This window comes from Coptis chinensis, chromosome 4 (genome assembly GCF_015680905.1).
Source record: "Coptis chinensis isolate HL-2020 chromosome 4, ASM1568090v1, whole genome shotgun sequence".
Classification (NCBI taxonomy): Eukaryota; Viridiplantae; Streptophyta; class Magnoliopsida; order Ranunculales; family Ranunculaceae; genus Coptis; species Coptis chinensis.
Window position 1 is genome coordinate 70957370 of NC_141459.1, and position 7984 is coordinate 70965353.

At 37.6% G+C, this 7984-nt stretch overlaps 1 non-coding gene across 1 annotated transcript; it reads left to right on the top strand.

Moving 5' to 3' along the window:
* The first annotated feature begins 84 nt into the window (after positions 1-84).
* Positions 85-203, top strand: LOC147504637 (5S ribosomal RNA). Its single transcript, XR_015194111.1, has one exon. It is a non-coding gene; the product is annotated as a 5S ribosomal RNA (ribosomal RNA).
* The last annotated feature ends 7781 nt before the right edge of the window (positions 204-7984 follow it).

Here is a 7984-nt window from a genome sequence, read left to right on the forward strand (position 1 = left end):
TAAAAGTTAATGAAAATGGTAAAACAGTAAAATACTATAGATTTGGACCTTGATTATTGGACCGCCAATGCAGACCATTATTTTGGGTGCGATCATACCAGCACTAATGCACCGGATCCCATCAGAACTCCGTAGTTAAGCGTGCTTGGGTGAGAGTAGTACTAGGATGGGTGACCTCCTGGGAAGTCCTCGTGTTGCACCCCTAAATGAAGGCATGCCTCTCCCTCCTCTCCTTAAGGTAATGTGAAAGCTCCAACGCCTGAAAATGGTTATAAAGAAATGGAACTTAGAGGTGGTCACACAGATACCGCCATCAGGAAAGCTGAAGATGAACTTCTTCGAATGCAACAACATGTTGATCTGGAAGTTGAAGATGATCTCCTCACGGCAGAAGTGATACACAAAGAATTTGAACTGGATACAGCTAGAGGAAACAGATCTTCCCTACTGAGACAGAAAAGTAGAACCTGTTTTGAAGATGAGGGTGATAGAAACACTACATATTTCCATAACATATGCAAGATTAGACAGGGAGCCTCCATGTTCACAGAATTGATGACGGAGAGTGGCACTGTTCTAGAGGATCAGGAGCAGATTAAAGAGTATGTAACAGGCTATTATGCAGATAAATACAAGGAGGTTCAAGTGCAAGAAGATCCAGAGCTATTGAGCATTATACCCAGGTTGATCAATGACGAAGCAAATTACAATCTGACAAGAGTGCCTTCTTATGAGGAAATCCAGAAGACTGTTTTCAGCATGAATATTGATAGTTCACCTGGACCCGATGGATTCCAAGGGAACTTTTACTTCAAATGTTGGAATATTATACAGCAAGATGTGTGCAGGGCTATCCAGTCTTTCTTCATCCAGGGGTGTTTACCTAGGGGATTGAACTCAAATTTTATTGCTTTGATCCCGAAGGATAAAAATGCCAAGAAACTCAGTCAATATAGACCCATATGCATGGGTAATTTTCTTTTTAAGATCATTACTAAACTTCTACAGCTGTGGCTTAATGAGTTGGCTGATGATATCATCACACAAGAGCAAACTGGTTTTGTCCCTACAAGATGTTCTCAAACTAGCATCTCCATGGCATCTGAAATGATGAATGAGTTGAAGAAGGATCGATTTGGTGGATCTCTAGCTATCAAGTTGGATATAAGTCAGGCATATGATACAATGAGTTGGAGATTTCTTTTCCAAGTTATGCAAAGACTGGGATTTGCAGGCACCTGGATTAAATGGATAAGGACGATTGTGAGCTCAGCACAGATTTCAGTGCTAATTAATGGTGGACCTGTGGGTTTCTTTGGCATGGAGAGAGGACTCAAGCAAGGAGATCCCTCTCCCCTCTCTGTTTGCCTTGGCTGAAGACACCTTGAGTAGAGCTTTGCATTTTCGGGGAAAAAACCATCTCAAGCCACTAACTATCATTAAGAAAGTGGCAAGACACCTAGCCATCTCATATTTGCGGATGATATCATTATATTTGCAAATGGTGAGATAAGAGGTATTAAAAAGCTCAACCACATCCTTCAAAGGTACCAAAAGGCAGCTGGACAACTCATTAGTCAAGCCAAAAGTAAAGTGTTCTTTAGTAGCTTTACTCATCTCGTGAAACATGATGTCTTGATGGAGTGAATATGGTTGAAGGCTATCTGCGGAGAAATATTGGGGGGTCGGGTTTACATCAAGGGAGAGTTACCAGGGCCCGTGTAACACCAATATTGGACAAGATTAAGAAGAAACTCGGGGGGTGGAAGGGAAAGAGGTTGTCTTTTCAAGGGAGAATCACTCGATAAAATCTGTTCTTTGTAGCATACCGCTTACAACATGTCCATCTACAAATGGCCAATGTCCGTGGTCAAAAGTTTTGAAACTATTATGAAAAACTTTCTATGGTCGGGAGATCCTACTATAAGAAAAGGTGTGACTGTAAGCTGGGAAAGAGTGTGCAAGCCTGCTTGTGAAGGTGGACTTGGGATTAGAAGGCTCAAACATGTGAACACTGCTGTCTTGATGAAAATGGCTTGGGAAATTCTAAATGGTGAAACTATTTTTGCTTTGTTCATGAAAGCAAAATATTTCAACCCAGATGGAGAGATTATTAAAGCACACAAGCCAACCTCTATATGGCCTGGGATAATGAAAGCTCTCGAGGAAGTTAAACATAGAACTCAATGGGTGATAGCTAATGGGGAAAAGGTAGACATATGGAGGGATAATTGGTTAGGGACTCAGTCCCTCAAACACATGCTCAACGTCAGTACAATGGATCTGAAGGGATGTAGAGCTCGGGTATGTGACCTGCTTGAAGGGGATAGTTGGTGTATTCCTGATGTGCTGCAAGATGTAATGCAACGGGCCCATAAAAGCCCATCATATGTCCTTAAGTGTAGTTCTGCCTCCGAAGACTATGCTATCTGGTACCCTGATTTGAAGGGCAACTTTTCGACGAGGTCAGCATATGAAGAGATTAGAAAAAGAAAGCCGGTGGTTGAATGGATGACAAATATATGGAGGAGTTCGATCCACCCTCGGGTATCAGCTTTGGTGTGGAAGATTATACAAAGAGGAGTGCCAACCGATGACAGAGTACAGAAGAAAGGCATCTATCTACCCTCTTGTTGTAGATTGTGTGAAAACAATGTTGAATCCAACCACCACATTCCGGCAAAGGCGAAGTTCACTCAGAAGCTTTGGAGATGGCTAATACAGGTTTTTAAAATCAACACTGACATTAATAGCTTCCAAGACACAATGAAGATCAACAAGAATTGGAGCCCTCTGCTTTGGGATATGTGGAAATCGTGTGTTGTATCATGCCTGGTGAACATTTGGAAGGAAAGGATTAAGGTGTACTTTGAAGACAGAAAGCCAAAGCTATGGGCGTGCAAGTACTACGTGAGATTGCAGCTCATGACCATTGGTAAACTCTCGAAGGGTCACTATTACAATAACCCATCAGAGTTTGACATTCTCAGATTCTGGAATATTGGTATAAGAATGAAAAAAGCACCGCAGGTTAAACAATGTACATGGATTCCACCTGAACCCGACATAGTGAAGCTTAACACTGACGGTTCGGCAATGGGAAATCCCGGACCTTCTGGGATTGGCATATCTTTTCGAAGGAGTATGGGTCAATTCCTGCTCACCCTCAGCATGAATATTGGGTTGGGTGATAACTACAGAGCTGAGTATATGGCTATCCTTATCGGAGTTGAGACTGCAATCACTAAAGGATGGCTGAAGTTGTGGATTGAAAACCGACTCGAAGCTAAAGTGCTGTGGCGTTTGAAACTGGGAATGTCCCATGGATGATGCAACCACGGTGGTTAACATGTATAGAGAGGTTGACTAGATGGACAATCTCTTCTATATGGAGGGAAGGCAATACCACCGCGGACTTGTTGGCTAAACGAGGAATAACAATAGTCAAGGAGAAGTGAACACCACGATTGGGCTTAATTAAGTCGGGTCGCGTAAATGGGAAGCCCCATTTCAAAGATTTTATAGATTTGTGTGAGATTTTGCTTCAACATACTTGTCTAGGATTACAGGCATGTTTAGGAGAGTCCGGAAATAGGGGGACAGCATGTTGCCCACCCTATACCATAATCCTTTTGTATTTCCGTTAAAGTTTTAATATATTTGACTTACCAAGCAAAAAAAAAAAAAAAAAAAAAAAATGATTATTGGACCCTAGTGAAATATTTTAGCCCATGAGCTCAAGCTATGATGGGATTCTGACTTAGTCATATAAAACCATAATTGTTCACTATAAAAGTAGAGGTTAACTTAATCCCTAAGCATCTATTGTATTATCCAATTTTAGTATAGTTTTTAGGATTAGAAAATTAGGGTTTTATAGCCACCATTATTCTACCATTAATAAATTAAGCTTCCACCTTTCCTTTTCCATATATATAGCATAATGTTTTCTTTTATTTTAATCATGTACTTGTGGTTATTCCAATGACATTAGGTTAATCCTCACGTTAGAGGGAGTGATTAAGAAGTCTAATGAGGAATAAATTGTTAAAGTACAATTATTCATTGTATATATTTTAATAGGTTTAGTTTCTTATATAATATGTTTAGAGATAAACTGTATATTGAATAGAACAAAAAATTATTATGATTAGAACAGAGATGTTTAGTTGTAATTATCCTACATGCTAGTAATAATGACTATATAGATGTAGGTTGTTGCTAGAGATTTGGAAAATTGTGGGAAAAACTAAAAAATATTACTTTTCAATGAGTATGTAATTTGAATTTGGCATAAAATAAATCATTAGGTGGATTATCATTCTCTCTAGTTTATTTTCATTCTTATATCATATTTTAATTGCTTAGTTAAATTAGATTAAAAATATAATCACTAGTACAATCGTACAATAGAAATTCTTCAAATAATTATTACTCTCCCCTTTTTTTTGATTTAATTATTGATTTAGTCTTTTAGTTAAAATTTTATTTAGTCTTTGTAGAGAGAGAGAAGAGAGGAGAGAGAGACATTTACTAGATCTAGATTAGAGAGAGAGAGAGAGAGAGAGAGAGAGAGAGAGAGAGAGATTTATTTATTTAAAGATGAGAGAGAGAGAGAGAGAGAGAGAGAGAGTATTTATTTAAATTCATGTTTATTTGAGTGATTGTTTGTGTTTTTATATTAATAGTTATTCTTATAAATTCATGTTCTATCAGAAATCATAGCGGTTTTGAGTGTCTCAAAAGCTATTTCAGTTAAAGGAGCACAAATATGGTCATACCTTTGTACAAACTTACGATATAAAGCCACCAGTAAGTCCTAAAAACCCCCTTAAAGCTTTCAATGAAGCTAATTTAGGTCACTTGACCAACCTCTTTTTGTGTGTTAGATGTGGTATGGTCGTTGAACAAAAGAGAAGCGTATCAAAACCTAATTATCCCTCAATAAGTAAAGGATGAGTAGGGTATCATTCCACTTTTAAGTGTATGTTATGTGAAGAACAGGACTGGAAAGGGGGTTTGAGGGATTAAAAACTATGATTATAGATATTGTAGATTCTAATGCTAAACTAAACTTATACTAAAGCTAAGAATTGGAAATAAGGAGAGAATATGAGAGAGATAGATTCAAGAGATTCAAATCCACCAATGCTTTTGATTCAATGACCTTTTGCTTCATGTTGTTCTCCAAGTAGACTACAATCGGGCAATCGAGCAAGTGCCAATGCCTTTTTGGGTGAAACATTGTTAAACAATTAACTCTACTTAAGGTTGTTCCTATATTTATGTTACTAGTATCTTCTTTCCTTTTATGTGAGCTTGGGCAGCTATTCAATGAATCACCATCTAAGGCAAACACAAGGAATACTTCCCTTACTCTAAAACACTACACAATTAGAAGAAAAGTAGAGAATAATAGTATAATATTCAATTACAATAAATAAAACTCTATTATAGTATTATATTCAATTGCAATAAATAAAAGCATATTACTAGCAAATATTCAATTGCAATAAATAAAACCCTAAACTAGCATGATATTCAATTGTAATAAATAAAAACCTTAATCTATACTTCCATCCCCTGGTGTGGGCAATGGAACTAATAACTAAAAACATAAAGAACTAACCTGATTGAAGAACACCATAAACCAGAAGAATCATTAAACCTTAAGCACTGGCTTCATCTCCTCCCTTAAAGGAGAAGATTAGCCTTCCATAAAGAAGGAAGAACACGAAGAACGAGAAGAAGAAGAGTTGAAGAACATAAGACTAGAAAGACTAATTTATTAATCTCTCTCTGCCTCAAGTTCTAGAGACAAGAATATAAGTGAATTGGCAAATTACATGAGGCACTTAGGTCCTCTATTTATAGGGGTTACAATGAGTTCTAGAAGCATTCCAAACCGTCATTTGTTTCCTAATACAAATAGACTTCTTTCAGAGTCCGACTTCGTCTTCAAAACTGAGAAGGAATTGGCTACAGTGTCGATTCATGCGTCTGGACGCATTATCCATGCATCCCAGACTTAATCAATGCGTCTGGACGCTCGATCTATGCATCCCAGATGCAATCAATGCGTCTGGACGCTCGATACATGCGTCCCAGACGCATAAGCCGATTTTCTCTCTTCTGCTCTATCCTTCTATCCTCTTTTGCGGGCTTTGGTCCAAGCAATGAATCCTTTGTCCTTAGGCTTCCAAATAGACTTTAAAATAGGTCCAAGTCGCATATTTAATAGTTCCAATTCCTTGGCCTTCTCCATGATTGTCCACGGACCTCCCATGTGATCCTTAATGCTCCGAATTGCTTCGTTTTACCCCATTTTCTCTAATATTCTACAAAACTCTCTTTTTCACCTGTAGAATCTTAAAACATAACTTACAAGCACTATTAGTCCACTAAGATGGCTAAACAAGAGGCATAATCGAGGGTTAAATAGCACTTTTTGAGCACTTATCACAACTCCCAACTAGCCTTTTGCTAGTCTCTTAGCAAATAAGATAAAAAATAGATAAGTGATCAAAATCACATCCTAAAAAATAAAATCCTAACTCACTTTCACAGGCATCGCGATTGCATTTACCATATGCAACAAGGCTTTAAACCTTTAAGTTCCCCAAAAAGGACGAGTTATAGTCTCGTGAGGGTTTTCAGGTGATATACCCACAAAATCAATCAATAGCATGTTTAAGAATGATAGTATTTTTCAGAGAGAGAAATTCCTTACCCACTTAGTGCTTACCCCAATAGACAGTCTCCATTGCTAACTACATTTCTGCAAAGACTCATAGATTATGATGGGAGATAGTAAAAATTGACAAAATTCTCAATCAAGGCTTATGTGTGTACTTAGTCAATCTCCTATACTCTCCTATCCAAGAAACGGAATCCCTAGTTTACCATAGGTAGATAATCTCGACTTTCAATCCTCACCGGTCATACTCTCAGAAAAGAATCTCTCAGAAGATGGTCTACTATTTTACCTCATGTATGTGGGGAAAAGAATAATGCATACGAACATCCCACATACTACCTTGAAAACAGACTTACGAATAAAATTAGTCTCATGGAAAGAATGTCAATCACATATGAAGTGTCGGGTCCTTCACTTTAGCATCCTCTCACCTATTCTAGACTTTGTACCATACTGTAATGATAAGTCATGGGTTGTAACTTGGCTTGGGTATTGGTTTATGAAGGAAAGGTAAAAAGGATTCTAAGGTTGTTTCTGAAAACACTAAGGGTTTTGCTTATTTCTTTGGAAGATTTATTCAAATTCTGTATTGCAGAAAAAATTCTTCCTTTATCTTAGCTTTTCCATCCATTCTGTTCAACTTTTTTTTTTTTTTTTTTTTTTTTTTTTCAGTGGTATATCCTTGATTAGTACTGGATATGCTTGTTTTCCACTAGCTTCTTTCACTTAGAATAGAATGATGGTCTTTATTGTATCTCTCTGGTATTTCCTTGTAATCTTCCTTTTGTGCTCTTTCTTCCTCTTTGTGTCCCTCGTATTTAAAAACATATGGGTATGGCTGATAAAGATTTTGGCTATACTCCTTGTCCGGAGTTGGGTGTGGGTAAAGGTTTTATGAAAGAAAATGGCTTATTGTAAGGCTCAAAGGGTTTAACATGATGGTCCTACTAGGTGGGATAAAGGCTGAATGGGTTCACTACTTGACTTATCAAGATGATACTCTATTTGAATAGACTACAAGACCTAATGGCTATCTCCCCAGTTGATGTCACTTCGCGTGATTAACCAAATTAACTTAATAATGAGACTATATTACAACGACATAAAGAACTGAAAGATGTTGAGTCACTAAAACTTCGGATTTTTCGTAAGAACTCTCCAAAGAATGGGTATAAAGCTCAAGTCTTACGGGCTAAGTCTAAAAATCTACTTCTAGTTTACTAGGGGTTTAAATCTCTCTTCTAGCAAAAGTACACAAAACCCACCAAGTATTATGGTGATGCCTTG